The following is a 14,606-nucleotide window of genomic DNA, read 5'->3' as shown; positions in this document are numbered from 1 at the left end:
ACCAGCCTCTCATTTCTGTGAAAGGATCTTAAGGACAGAGGCCAAAAATGCTGAGGACCCCTCCCCTCAAAATCAAGGATATATGATCCCTAGGCCATTTACCAATTATGCTGTGAGGTGAGTATGGTAAGAGGAGAGATTTCTAGAGCAGCCACAGCCCATAGCAGGTGGGGTACTCTTAGAATGTCAATTTTGGGGAAAGAGTCAATTCCTAGAGTATCTTGTCAGAAAAAAAGAGAGAGACAGAGACACACAGAGGTATCAAGGCCCACAGCATAAGGAGCAAGATTAGTACAAAGAAATGAAAATGCCCTAGAGCAAGAGTTAATCTGGTCCCAGCTCTGCAGTTTCTCAACATTCCTATGCCCATGGACTGGCTCTGTTTGGCTACTGCAGCATTTTTTTTTTCTAAATTTTTAATTTGAAAGTACTAGGTGGAGCAAGTACTCCTGCTTCTCAAAAGCCCACCTGCCAAGATCAGGACCCTTGAAATAGAAGGACATCCTTGTTCCTATTGAGGGGAAGATTCTTGTTTAAGGTCCCACAATGGATAGAAACCATATTACCAAATAAATGTTCTTTATCTCCAAATTCCTAATGCCTGGTACAGGGTCTCACTGGAAAGCACAGAGCCTACCACACAGTGAGACCTCACTGCCATGGGAAGAATGAGGAGTTGATGGTGTATCTGGATTAAAATCCAAATCTCCTACTTTTTCTGATCTACCTGTGTTTCCATGACAATGTGAAAACTTCAAGATCCAGGTTTCCTTGTAGACTAATGACCAACAACCTGTTTCCATTATAAAACTAAGTTGGAAATCTCTTCTTAATAACATTTATTCATAATTTCCTGAAACTTATTTAAAACAAAAATTACTAGCCGGGCAGTGGTGGCGCACGCCTTTAATCCCAGCACTTGGGAGGCAGAGGCAGGCGGATTTCTGAGTTCAAGGCCAGCCTGGTCTACAGAGTGAGTTCCAGGACAGCCAGGGCTACACAGAGAAACCCTGTCTTGAAAAAACCAAAAAAAAAAAAAAATTACTAGGCTGCCAGTTAGCTAATATCTGTCTAGCATATGAGGCCAGTGAAGAGAAGCCCCAGTGCTGCTGTGATGGGCACTGGGGTGATGGGCACTGTGGTGATGGGTGCTGTGATGATGGACTCTGTGGTGAAGAGTGCTGTGGTGAAGGGTGCTGTAGTGATGGGCTCTGTAGTGAAGGGGACCATGGTACTGTGGTGAAGGGCTCTGTAGTGAAGGGGACCATGGTACTATGGTGAAGGGCTCTGTGGTGAAGGGTGCTGGGGTGATGGGCTCTGTGGTGAAGGGGGCTGTGGTGATGGGCACTGTGGTGATGTGCTTTGTGGTGATGGGCTCTGTGGTGATTGATGGGTGCTGTGGTGATGGGCACTGTGGTGATGGGTGCTGTGGTGATAGGCACTGTGGTGATGTGCTTTGTGGTGATGGGCTCTGTGGTAATTGATGGGTGCTGTGGTGATGGGCACTGTGGTGATGGGTGCTGTGGTGATAGGCACTGTGGTGATGTGCTTTGTGATGATGGGCTCTGTGGTGATTGATGGGTGCCGTGGTGATGGGCACTGTGGTGAAGAGCACTGTGGTGATGTGTGCTGTGGTGATGGGCTCTGTGGTGATGGGTGCTGTACAGATGATTGATGGGTGCTGTGATAATGGGTAGTGTGGTGATGGGTGCTGTGGTAATGGATGGTATGGTGATGGGCTCCCACTTGATGGGCTTCCACTTGCCCTTCCAGCAAGAAAAGCGTCCCTGGTCCTTGCATTGATGATGAGCCAGAGCAGCACTCTCCCAACAGAAATATAATCTCAGCCACGTGTATATTTTAAGTTCCCTAGCAGACATATAAAAAGTAAAAAGAAACATGTAAAATTAATCTTAATATGTTATTAACCCCAAATCCAAAATTTTATTGCAACATGTAATCAATATAAAATCATTAATTGTATATTTATATTCTTTTTTATACTAAATCCTTGAGTCATATTATATCTAGCACATCTCAACATACACTAACTAGCTGGGCATAGTAGCACCTGCCTATAATCCAAGTATGTGTGCATGTGTGTGTGTTATACATGAGCCATGGTTCTTGTGGGATTTGGTACATGCGAGCGCGCGCGCGTGTGTGTGTGTGTGTGTGTGTGTGTGTACATGTGCCATGGTTCCTGTGAGACCTGGTTCTCATTTTGTAGGATCTGGGGACCATTAGACATGAAATTAAGTGCCTCTCCCCACCGAGCCAACTCACTGTCCCACTCCCAATACCTGGGAGAAGGAGATAGGAGAGCAAGATTTCAAAGTCATCTTCAGCTCTGTAGATACTTCAAGGCCAATCTGAGCTAATAAGACTCTGTTGGTTTTTTTTTTTTTTTAAATCAAAATAGAATAAATAGTCATATGTGGCCTGTATACCAGCTACCATATTAGCCAACATAAATCTAGAAATCTGGGGTAGGGAATATTCTAAATAGCCTTCAAAACCTGACAGCAGGTGCTCTGTGCAGAAAGCAGTGTCATCTTAGCGACAGCAAACTGCTCTATTATTTTGCTCATCTTTTTAACCTGTTTACTTTGATCTAATTGGAAGTAGCTCATTTCTGTTTGTGGACGGTTCAATCCTCCTTAAGGCTGCAAAGAACCAAAGATCAATTCTTAACTGCAAAAGATGAGATCTTTTTTCCTTCTTAATCCAACCATTTCTCAATATCCTGTAGCTCTGTGTAGCTTCTTTCCAACATTCTGGGCAAAACTACAAGACAAACATAGTTACTTCAACGGAAGCTACCCATTCACATGGAAGGTTTGGAGACCTTGCATGAATCTCAATGCAGCTAGATCCAAGGTCCACTAAAGGAGCAAATAATGATGGCAAAAGATTCATTTATTTTGAATTTTCAGTTTACATGATTTTCACTTATTATTGCAACTCTATAAGCCAAGAAGAATTATTATTTTGATTTCATAAAAGACAGAGTGAGAGGGTGAGTCAGACTTGACCAAGGTCACTGAGAAAGGGTAGTAATAAGTAAGTTTTAATTTACAAAGTTAGGACTCTTTCACTATACACATAAATAGACAAATTATATGCATGTGTATACACACTCAAGGATGGGAAAACCCAGGACGGACATTTATGTTTATACGGTATTTGCACACGAGAGGCATGTACACATCAGATAGGAAAGTATAGCCCCATACATGTACAGAAGAAAGATTGAAAGATTTCTTAATGTATAAATGCACGGAGGGACAGATGATCTCTACATATGGATGTAAAAAGAGGTAGAGATAGCTTATATATATTCATATAAGAGGAATAAAAAGGTTGTCTCTATGCAATGTATATACAGGAGAGGACATATACAGGTGGGTAAGTTATAAACACACGTAGACATATCAAGACAGAAACTATGCACACATCCAATGGGATGGATAGGTTAGTTGTAGACGTACAGCAGAGTGCCCAGGAAGAATGTATGGCCAGATTACCAGCACATAAACACGTGCATGTGAAGATTCTACCACCAGTGCTGAGTATGCTGTTATTCATTCATAATAATGACCCCCACCAGCAACTTGGCTCAAGCAGTTACATAATTAATGTAGCTGTTCCATATTCCACCCACAAAAGCTTTGCTTTTGTCCCTGCTTGTCGTTCAGAGTCAATCATATATTCAATATCACTTACCTTGTTGCTGAAACCAAAATAAGGTTAAGGAAATGAAAAAGGGAAAAAAACCATTAAAGTGACAAATTCTCAAGTTTTAGAATGCAAGCGCTGCCTTTAAGAAGTAATCCATTCGGAAGCACGCCTTAGACTGATAGGGAAGCCACAGGATGAACTTTCTGAGCCACAGCACAGCCGAATGCCTAAGCCAGAGCCAAGGAGCTATTATTCTCAGTTGCACCCAGCTGGCTGGCTCCTCAGTGCAAAGTTGATGATAGGAACAATGCCTAGCACAGAAATCCCCTCAGAGAAGGCGGGGCGGGAGTCTGGTGGCTGCAAATCTAGGAATCCAGTCTGGTCCGCACCTTGCTGTTAAGGGTGGATTCTGAAGACCAGGCTGCTGAAGGCAACAGCAGCCAAACTTCAACTGGATGTGGAATGCTAACTCAATCCTTTCAGCTCTGAGACTGAGAGGAAAGCAGGGCAGCTCCGGCTCCGCTTCTGCTCCTCCTCCTCTCCAGCTGCTTCCTGCCTGCCTGCACCCTCCCATAGGGCACCAGCCCTCCTCACACGTTGCTGGCACACACCCCCTTCCCAGCACACTCACGCACACACAATCCTGCCAGCAAGCTCACTCACACACCCTTGGTGAGCGTCTCTCCCTCTTGCTAAATATAAATCTTACTCTCTCTCCCCTCCCCCATTTTCTTCCTTCTTTCCTCCCTCTCTTTCTTTATTCTCTTCTATCTATATAACTCCCTCCTGTCTAAGCTATAGATTTAAGAAAGATGTGGCACAGAGCCCTATATGTTGAGGAGCTCCAAATCTCAGGGGAACTCAGAATATGGGAAGAAATTGCTAGAGCACAATACAAAGACAGTTTTCTCTTCCACTAAAATAAGCTCTGGGTTGGTTCACCACATCTGCCATCAGCCTTTAGAGAAGAGAAGCTGAAGGACAGAGACAGTGCCTAAGTGCCAAGTGCAAATGGTGCCATTTTCTCCCAGTTCACACCCTCAAGCAGTTTCTTTGAACAGCTACTATTTTGAGTAAACCAAAACGAACTCTCAATTACAGCAGTCAAGACGAAAGGCTACTGTAGAATCCAGAATTCTGAACTTGGCAATCCAAATTGATATAACATCCATCAAAAGCTGTCTGAGGTGCAGAGCCCTATTTTCATGGTCCCCAATATCCCAGCTTGCCTGCACCAATAACAGGCCCATCTCTATGGAGATTTTCTAGTTGAGTGGTTCTCATGCTGTTCTAACCCCAACAATTCTACAAGTCTAGGTAGAATGTACTAGGAAATCAAGTATCTTTATTTTCAAAGAACACTCAAATCGCTTGCTGTAACATAATTTAACCTAGTTTAACATAGGTATCCTTGAAACTCTGGGACACAGAGTACCAGATACATGAGACATTGCCTTCATCCACTCTCCAGCCAAAGATGGGGAAACACTGCTGTGCCTAGCCCTGAACTACAGTGACAACCCAGTTACCCTGCTTCTCTTCTGCCTTCCCTGAGCCTGGCACAATGAGAAAAGGCCTTCCTCTTCCTCAGGCCTCAGAGTGAATTTGAGGAGGCAAACTTCATTGATTCAGCATTACATTCCTGTGACAATCCACAGAAGAATCTTGTCCATCTAGCCCAGAAACCCGGTGGCATATGTCAATGGGGACTATCCTAAGATCTGTCACTGTCAAAGCTTTTATTAATTTAATTTTGGCTTTTTGAGGCAGTGTCTTACTTTGTAGGTAGGCTAGTCTTAAACTTGCAGTGATCCTCCTGCTTCAGCCTCCTAGTGCTAGGATTATATGTTCCTGAGCCATCATGTCTGCCTCAAAACAAGATTTTAAATCAGTCATGATTTCCAGATCTTATCCAAGATCCCAAGGAGAAAGGGCTGGCTTTGGAGCCAACATTTGCCTCCTTGCTGCCTTCTTCCAATAACATTGCTTCCCCCTCAGTCAAGGCAGAAAAATTAGATTCTAAAAGATGCTAAACAAGCCATTTCTTAACCATCCACCTCATTATGCAGCCAGTGCTGACAGCAGTGCGGATACCTCCTAACCCAGTTGGGAGCTGGCTTGACGACAGAAGAGATAAGGGCTGACAGCACGACTAGAACCACATCTAAATACAGAGGAAGAAAATAACTTGAAAACTGTCAAATTTCAGTGGAATCACAGCCAATTTACTGTGGAGTTTCCCAGGCTTAAGCCAGGAGAGGTACAGGGTTTAACACAAATAGAGGGAAGGCTGATTAAATCAGAATTCCTTCCCCAGCTCTGCAGCTAAGCATAAAGAGTGGTAACTGTCCTTACAAGGTCCAGGCAATGTAAATTGAGGAAAAGCTCACATTATCAAGAACAAGGAAGATTCTCAGAGCCAGAATGTTGCCTATCCTCTTCACGCCCCATTCCCCAGCGGGGCTCCAGGGGCCTCAGGCAGTGTTACAAAGGCTAATGGACCCTGTCTTGTCCATCTGTCCAAATGTACCCAGCCCCTTTCCTAAGAAACTTTGGTTTTATAGAAAAACAATGTCTCAGATCATGGAAGATATGTTTAAGACATCAGGAAGCACAACAAAGTCTGTTATCTCCCATTAGAGCCTTCAAATTTCATGTAAGTGTTCCTGTCTTTGACTACAAACTATTCTTGTGCTAACCACTGCCTGGCCCATGCTTAAGCAAGAGCAAGAAGGGTGTGATAGTTAATCTTGTCAGCTTGATAGGATTTAGAATCATCTGGATGACATTATCTCTGGGTCTGTCTGTGAAGGCATTTTTTTGGTGGGAAGACCTGCCCTGAATGCAAGTGGCACCATTCCATGGTCTGCAGTCCCAGACCCCAGCATCTTCTCTGCCTGCTAGCTAGATGTGACCAGCTGTCTCATGCCCTTGCCACCATGCCTTTCACATTATGTTAGACTGTATCCTCAAACTGAGTCAAAATAAATCAATCCTCTAGAAGCTAATTTTTTTCATCAAGTAGTTTGTCACAGCAATGGAATAACTAATACAGAGGATAAAATGTGGTAAAGAACAATCAGCGTAAGCTCTAGTGACAAAGAGGAGGCTCCTTCAGCTATAATCTTTTTTTTTTAAAGATTTATTTATTTATTTTATTTATGAGTACACTATCGCTGTCTTCAGACACACCAGAAGAGGGCATCCAATCTCATTACCGATGGTTGTGAGCTACCATGTGGTTGCTGGGATTTGAACTCAGGACCTCTGGAAGAGCAGTCAGTGCTCTTAACCACTGAGCCATCTCTCCAGCCTGTTCAGCTATAATCTTACAGGGCTTAGTTTCAGACATCATATGACCACAAAATAATTATATCTCCTGTGGTTGGGCAGGACATTTCTGTTTCCTTGGCTGTATGAGCAACAGTAGAGCTCCCTTTGTCACTGTGGAACTGATCCTCAACAATCTTAGACATCCTAAGAAGATAAGGTCCTTTCTTTGAGTAAGAAATAGCACAGTACCCACCTGAGCTGTTAAACATCCCCAAAACTAGCCTGCTCAGGAGTTAGCTGGACAGAGCAGAGAAAACAGATTTGGGTTAAGAAGGGAAAGGCATTTGTCTAGAAACTGTAAGATGCTTTCAAGAGACATTCTCAAGGTCTGGTTCCCAATTTAAATCTTTGCAGGGATTTTTGCCTAGAGACAGATGAGTCAAGATGGAAATTAAAATGAGACACTGACACTCACGCAGTGTTGAAAGAAGGTTCACAGTGGCAGGAGCTCTAAAGAGGAGCTGAATGGATGGCTTAGTCAGAAGACCACCTGGTGCACAAAATACTCAGCTAAAGTAATTACATGGCATCACAAGGTTATTGAGAAGAGCCTCACTAAACATAACTTTTCCTCAAATAACCAGTCTAAATCAATCAATTGTGCACTCTGTCTCTCTCTGTCTCTCTCTCTCTGTCTCTCTCTCTCTGTCTCTGTCTCTCTGTCGAGAGACAGAGAGATGGGGGCAGAGATCTGATACAACTAGGTTGGAAGCAAAGAACATGACTACTCCTAGCCTGGTGTCCATTTTCAGGTGTCACTGCCAGAGACTGGCTGGGTCAGGACGAGCAGGTGCCTGTCTTGTCTTCCCATAACGACAGTCATAAATATGGATACAAACGATGGGAAAAGTCAGTTCTGTTTTACATAGGAGTCAGCTTGTGACTATTTTCCTTCTTTACCACTAAGAAAACCCAGAAGCATCACGAAGAGGCTGACATGTGGCCACACAGCTGGGATTTCTTTTATGCGTGGGGAAAATGGTTTGTTCTGGTGGCTGAGAAAAGTCATCTTTTCCCTCCTTATAGAACTGTGGTATCCACAAACTATTCAGAAACTATATACAAGCAAAGAATGGTGGGCAATGGGAGGTGTTCTTCTTTCTTGCCCCAGGAACGTACCACCCTAAGGGAATGATGAACCTGGCAGAGATATGCTGAGTTCACTGATGTGCTAAGACAGAGCTGTCACACAGCCTAAATCAGACCTGACAAGCTTCAAGACAGGCCTAAGGAATCACAAACTGCTGACAAACTTCAGTTCTACAATCGGGTCAAGCACCATGCCTGATTAGCACCTTGAACATAAAGAAACAATAAGCAAAATGCACAGATAGTACAGTTTTCAGCCTATACTACGAAAGGCTATGTCTATTTAAGAACCAAATGATTAAAAGGCTTTTGAAGAGTTCTTTATCTTTGTTTAAAACTCTTCAAGGAGTATGCATGCTTATGCTATCTTCACCCAACTCTGCTAGCATTTTACTGCTGTGAAGAGACATCATGACCATGGAAACTTATAAAGGAAAGCATTTAACAAAAGCTACCTTACTGTTCAGCAGTTTAATCCACTATCATCATGATGGGAAGTATGGTGCTGGAAGGGGAGCCTAGAACTCTACATCTGAATCATATGCAGCAGGAAAAGAGTGCCACTAGGCCTGGCTTGGGCTTCTGAAACCTCAAAGCCTACCCCAAGTGACACACTTCTTCATGAAAGTCAAACCAATTCCAACAAGGCCACAACTCCCAAAATACTACCACTCCCTATAAGACTATAAGGGACATTTTCATTCAAACTACCACATTTCATTCCCTGGCCCCCACAAACTTATAGCCATATCATAATACAAAAATCATTCAGCCCTACCTCAAAAATCCCCATGTCTATAATTCTCAACCATATTTAAAAGTCCAAAGTCTCTTTGAGACTCATGGCAATCTCTTAGTTGTAATCCCCTATAAAATCAAAATAAAAAAAAACACATATACTTCCAACATACAATGGCACAGGATATATACTACCATTCTAAAAGGAAAGAAAGGAAGCATAGTGAGGAAATATTGGAACAAACAAGAATGAAAACCAGTTGAGCGAACTCTGCATCTCCATGTCTGGTATCAAAGCACTGTTCAGATATCCAGCTCCTTTCATCCTTACTGACTGCAGCATACATCTCTCTTTCTTGGGCTAGTTCCAGTCCCTGTTAACAGCTTTCCTTGACAGGTATCCCATGACTCTGGCAACTCTAACATCTTGGGGTCTCTTAAGACAATCCAGGCTTCATGTTCATATCTTATGAAATGGCCTCTTTGGACCTCCATGGAGGGACACCCTGACACATGCCTGGCCTCAGCAGCTTTCCTTAGTCACAGAGGGAGATTCCATAACCTTTTTCTTATATCCTTGACGTGGCTGAAGCTGCCAGCCACGTTTGGCTGCTTCCTGGGTCTGCAACGTGGTCCCCTCATTCAAATACGTTTCCACAAGCTTTCTATTTTTGATGGTTTCCTTTACTGTCTAAGGTTGGCTGTCCTGGAACTCTATCTGTAAACCAAAATGGCCATAAACTCAGAGATCCCCCTGACTCTGCCTCTGAAGTACTTGAATAAAAGGTGTGCACCACCATGACCAACTCTGTTTTTCTTTCATTCCTTTTCACTTTTTAAAAAATTTCTTTTCACTAGTTGGAAGCTTAGCAGTGTGGGGTCTTATTCTGAGGTCACCACTCCCTTCATTCCAATTAGCATAGGGCTTTTCCTTATTTGTGTACAATTCCTAGCGCCCCTTTTATTCTCAAAATGTACATTTTTTGTTTTTCATTGCTGAGCTTGCTCCTTTTTTATTATAGATATACATAAGACTGGCCACTAATAATTGCATAACATAGTCAATACTAGGCTGTTTTGAAATCTCCTGTGCAAAAGCTGTTAATCCATAACTATTCAATTTAGCCTCAGACAGATTTTTTTGGACAAGGGAAGAAAACAGCCAGGGTCTTCAAAATGTCACAAGAACCATCTCTAGGCTACATACTAAAGTTCTTCTCTTCTGAAACATCTTGGGACAGGTCACCATAGTATAAATCACCTCAGTATCACTGTCTTCCATGTTCCTACTAGGATGGCTCATTAAGCCTGACATTAAGCATTAGACTGCTTTTCTAATCCAAAGTTCTAAAGTCCACATTCCTCCAAACAAAAGCAGAGTCAGACCTAGCATAGCACTATCCCACTCCTGGTACTAACTTCTGTCTTAGGGTTTTATTGATGTGAAGAGATACCATGACCATGGCAATTTTTATAAAAGAAAACATTTAGTTGGGGCTAGCTTACAGTTCAGAGGCTTAGTTGTCATAGTTGGAAGCACGCAAACAGTGATAAATAGGTATCTAAGAGCTCTATATTTGGTTCAGCAGGCAGCAGGAAGAGAGTGCTGCTTGCTAAGCCCTGCATGGTTGAGGGAGGGACAGCACGACACCATTCCCGCCCCTGGAGCAGGGCCACCAGGGTATGGGCCTCGATGAATGTTGACATAAGTCATATGCCTCCATGAATGAAGGCATAAGGCTTGTTTGTATAATAATGTATATATTTTACTTTATGTTCCTACTTCAGTGGAATGTCCTCTCTGCCAAGACTAATGACTCCATAATAATCAGAAACAGCACAATTCTGGGAAGCTAGAATATGTCTCTGTGATACTGAGACCTTCAGGACAGCCTTTAAGGCTGTAGGAAAGAACTCTGAAAACAATGAGTTCAAGAATACATAAATCAGTGTTAAGAGCTGTCCTTTATGGGATTTCCCAACTATGCAAAATATAAGAACTCAATACAAGTTATATGGGGGGCATCACAGACCTAAAAGAACAAAGGCTGCACTAATGAGCCAGCTTGTCAGAAAGATATTAAGGACAGAGATAAAGAGATTTAGGGAGTGGTGATCTCAGAGCAAGATCCTACCCAGCTGTTTATTGTTTATACTTACAAAGGCAGGCAGATCTCTAAATTCATTTGCTATGTTAAAAAATGTACTTGCAGTCTTTTTCTAAGAATCAAAGGATTAAGGTCATAAAATGCTGACTCCTGGGATAATCAAAAGGGAACCTAGAGCAAATTACTGAATTGATATGTAAATGAAAGACTGGGTTTTGGTCTGTGAAAGATTAGCTGTCTACAGAGCTATTGCAGTTCTTTTTTTTTTTTTTTTTTAATTTGGTGGGTTTTCTGACTTTGATCAGAAAACCTAAATTTTTTTTCTAGTGGGTTTTCTAACTTTGGTCAGAAACTCAAAAAGCTACTTAGAAAGCTAACATAGCCCTTTTAGAATTTTTCTAGCAGGTTTTCTGACTTCATTCTGAAAACCCAAGAACTGTTTTAGCAGGTTTTCTGACTTTGGTTGGAAAACCCAAGAGCTGTCTTGAGCAGAGAGCTGTAGCTGCTGCTTGTATTACAAATGATAATTATATTTCCCAGAAACAGAGTGCACAAGAGGGTCTGCACATAGCTTCTGGAACCCAATCGGTTCTGATTGGTAAATAAAGATGCTAGCAGCCAATAGCTGGGGAGGACAGACAGAGGCTTGGGACCAGGAGAGGGAAAAAGAGGAGATCATGCCTTAGGAGAGTGTGGAGAAAGGAGAGACAGAGGCCACCATGGGATACAGAAACAAGGAGAGCGCCCAAGGCTCTAGGTAAAGAAAATGTGGCCCAGGTGGCTGACTAATTGGAGTTAAGAGCAGCCAAGACAGAACATAGGAATTAGCAAGGAGTAACTCAGAATTATTGGTAGGAGGTAGATTCTAGCATCATAGAGGGTAGGCAAATGCCTAGCTATTGTGCTGCTTAAGGCATATTAAAATAAGTGTGTGACTTTTGTTCAATAACAGAAACCACTGAGGTGGGTAGCAACCCCATGCCAGGTTTTATTAATTATTAATTCAAAAGAGAGCTATCCCGAGCAGAGAGCTGTCCAGAGAGCTATCTCGATCAGACTACAGAGCTTGCACCCTATCACTGACTTGGAGTTGTTTCTTCCACCACTTCCAAACACTCCTCCCTCAGGACCCTCCCAACCAAGCCAAGGCAGGGACCTCGGCAGCCACTAAGCCTAACTTAGGCTTCTGAAACCTCAAAGCCCATCCCCAGTAACACACTTCCTCCAATAAGGTCACACCTACTCCAACAAGGCCATACCACTTTCCAGTAGTACCACTCCCTATAAGCCTATGGGGGCCATTTTCATTCAAAATATAAGACAAAAAAGAATATAGTACCTGAACACTAGTATCCTCTCCCTCTCCCTGTCTCTGTCTCTCTCTGTTGTGTTTAACTATTAAAAAAATCAGTCTTTGTTTTTGCTGGCTACTCTCAGCCATCTCCCCACCCCATGGCTATCCCCATGTGGTGGCCCACCCAATTTTCAGCAGCTCCATGTCTTTGAACCTCTGTTCTCAGTCATCTAACCCCTGCAGCTACTAAACCAATCAATAATCCCAAATATCTGTGGTGAGCTGGGGATGCACTCTCACCAACCCACGGCTCCACCTCGATTACCTTTCCCCTAGAAAGTTGAGTCGAAGTGAAATGGAAAATACCAGACATTCTTAGTTTAGAATCAACAGATAACACAATTGCTGGGCGTAACATCTCTCATCCTAAACTCAATAACTATTCTATGTTAGAAATCTTCCAGTGGCAGATTCTGGTGGATTCCAACACCAGATCTAACAGTCCCTGGTCTACATCTTGTCTGCTTTGCTCCCATCTCTCAGTCCAAAAAGGCACATTGCTTTCTCCTTGTTAACCTCTTCCTCCCTCAGACACAAAAGGCCCACCTCTTCCTCCCCCAGTGATTGGCTTCTTGTTGTCTTTATTACCCAATCAATCAATTAGGGAAAAATTCTGCCCGTGGCTCAAATTCTCTGTTTGTCTCTCTCTCTCTCTGTCTCTCTCTCTGTCTCTCTCTCTGTCTCTCTCTCTCCCCCACCCACCCGTGTGTGTGTGTGTGTGTGTGTGTGTGTGTGTGTGTGTGTGTGTGTATACAGGGAACTTTCCAGTACTTTGATCTTGAACTTCTCAGCTTTAAGAACTTAAAGATATTCTTGTTACATAGTTCTTGTAATTGGTTCTAAAAGACTGGGCTACCACAAACTATAAAACAAAACAAAAACTTCCCAATTAATACTTTGAAATCCTAACTCCTAAAACCTTGTGATGTGATAATCTTATTTGGAGACAGGATCTTTACAGATGCCATTAAGGCCATCAGTGAAGTCATCAAGGTTGGTTCCAATCTAATATGACAATATTCTTATAAAAATGGGAAATACAGTCTCAGTTGGTAAAATGTCTTGCTCCTATGGCAGACTTAGAAAACAAAACAGAGTTTTTCAAAACTATTGATCTCGGGTCTGCTCCTGTCCTGTGGAGATACTGACTCCTGAGTCATCCTAGAGGAGCCACTGCACTCAGAGCAGCCGCCCCAGAGACACATCTGGGAGCCAGGGCCATTCAGGACACAGCAGCTACCCAAACCCCGCCTCTCCGGAATTCCACATCCCTTCCTCCCCTGCCTGGTCCTGTGGGCTGGGGCAGACACAGAGTTGGTCTGCTCCTGTCCTGTGGAGATACTGACTCCTGAGTCATCCTAGAGGAGCCACTGCACTCAGAGCAGCAGACACCAAGATTAGGATCATAAGACTACATAGACATCTGGACTCTGAGGAGCTCTGCAACAAGCAAGATAACTGGAAATACAGACTCCAGTCTTACACAGTGAGAGCAGGCAACACTAGAGTTAACCAGATGGCGAAAGGCAAGTGCAAGAACATAAGCAACAGAAACCAAAGTTTCTTGGCATCATCAGTACCCAGTTCTCCCAATATAGCAAGCCCTGAACACCCCATCACACCTGAAAAGCAGGATTCAGAATTAAAATCACTTCTCATGATGATGATAGAGGATTATAAGAAGGAATTAAGTAACTCCCTTAAAGAAATACAGGAGAGTACAAGTAAACAGATAGATGCCCTTAAAGAGGAATCACAGAAATCCCTTAAGGAAATGCAAGAAAACACAAAGAAGGAATTAAACAAAAACATTCAGGATCTGAAAATGGAAATAGAAACAATAAAGAAAGCTCAAAGGGAGACAAACATAGAGATAGAAAACCTAAGAAAGAGATCAGGAGTTATAGACACAAGCATCACCAACCGAATACAAGAGATAGAAGAGAGAATCTCAAATGCAAAAGATACGGTAGAAAATATTGACACAGTTGTCAAAGAAAATGCAAAATGCAAAAAACTCCTAACTCAAAACATCCAGGAAATCCAGGACACAATGAGAAGACCAAACCTAAGGATAATAGGTATAGATGAGAATGAAGATTCCCAACTTAAAGGGACAGTAAATATCTTCAACAAAATTATTGAGGAGAACTTCCCTAACCTAAAGAACAAGATGCCCATAAACATACAAGAAGCCTACAGAACACCAAATAGAATAGACCAGAAATACCTCCCGTCACATAATAATCAAAACATCAGATGCACAAAACAAAGAAAAAATACTAAAAGCAGTAAGGGAAAAA

General features: G+C 42.6%; 1 protein-coding gene and 1 non-coding gene across 2 annotated transcripts in view; one reads left to right on the top strand and one right to left on the bottom strand.

The window, feature by feature from the left end:
* Unc13b (unc-13 homolog B) overlaps nt 1–3,940 on the bottom strand; it is a 53,726-nt gene extending 49,786 nt beyond the window's left edge. The window contains exon 1 of the mRNA XM_028779039.1: nt 3,727–3,940. The gene's annotated coding sequence lies outside the window, so the exon portion shown is untranslated. The remainder of the gene's footprint in view (nt 1–3,726) is intronic.
* Nucleotides 3,941–11,320: 7,380 nt separating this feature from the next.
* LOC114630820 lies at nt 11,321–11,382 on the top strand. Its single transcript, XR_003712864.1, has one exon. It is a non-coding gene; the product is annotated as a U7 small nuclear RNA (small nuclear RNA).
* The last annotated feature ends 3,224 nt before the right edge of the window (nt 11,383–14,606 follow it).

This window comes from Grammomys surdaster, unplaced genomic scaffold (genome assembly GCF_004785775.1).
Source record: "Grammomys surdaster isolate TR1022 unplaced genomic scaffold, NIH_TR_1.0 344, whole genome shotgun sequence".
NCBI classification, from domain to species: domain Eukaryota; kingdom Metazoa; phylum Chordata; class Mammalia; order Rodentia; family Muridae; genus Grammomys; species Grammomys surdaster.
The sequence above is the reverse complement of the archived record's forward strand: the minus strand, read 5'-3'. Positions and strand labels throughout refer to the sequence as shown.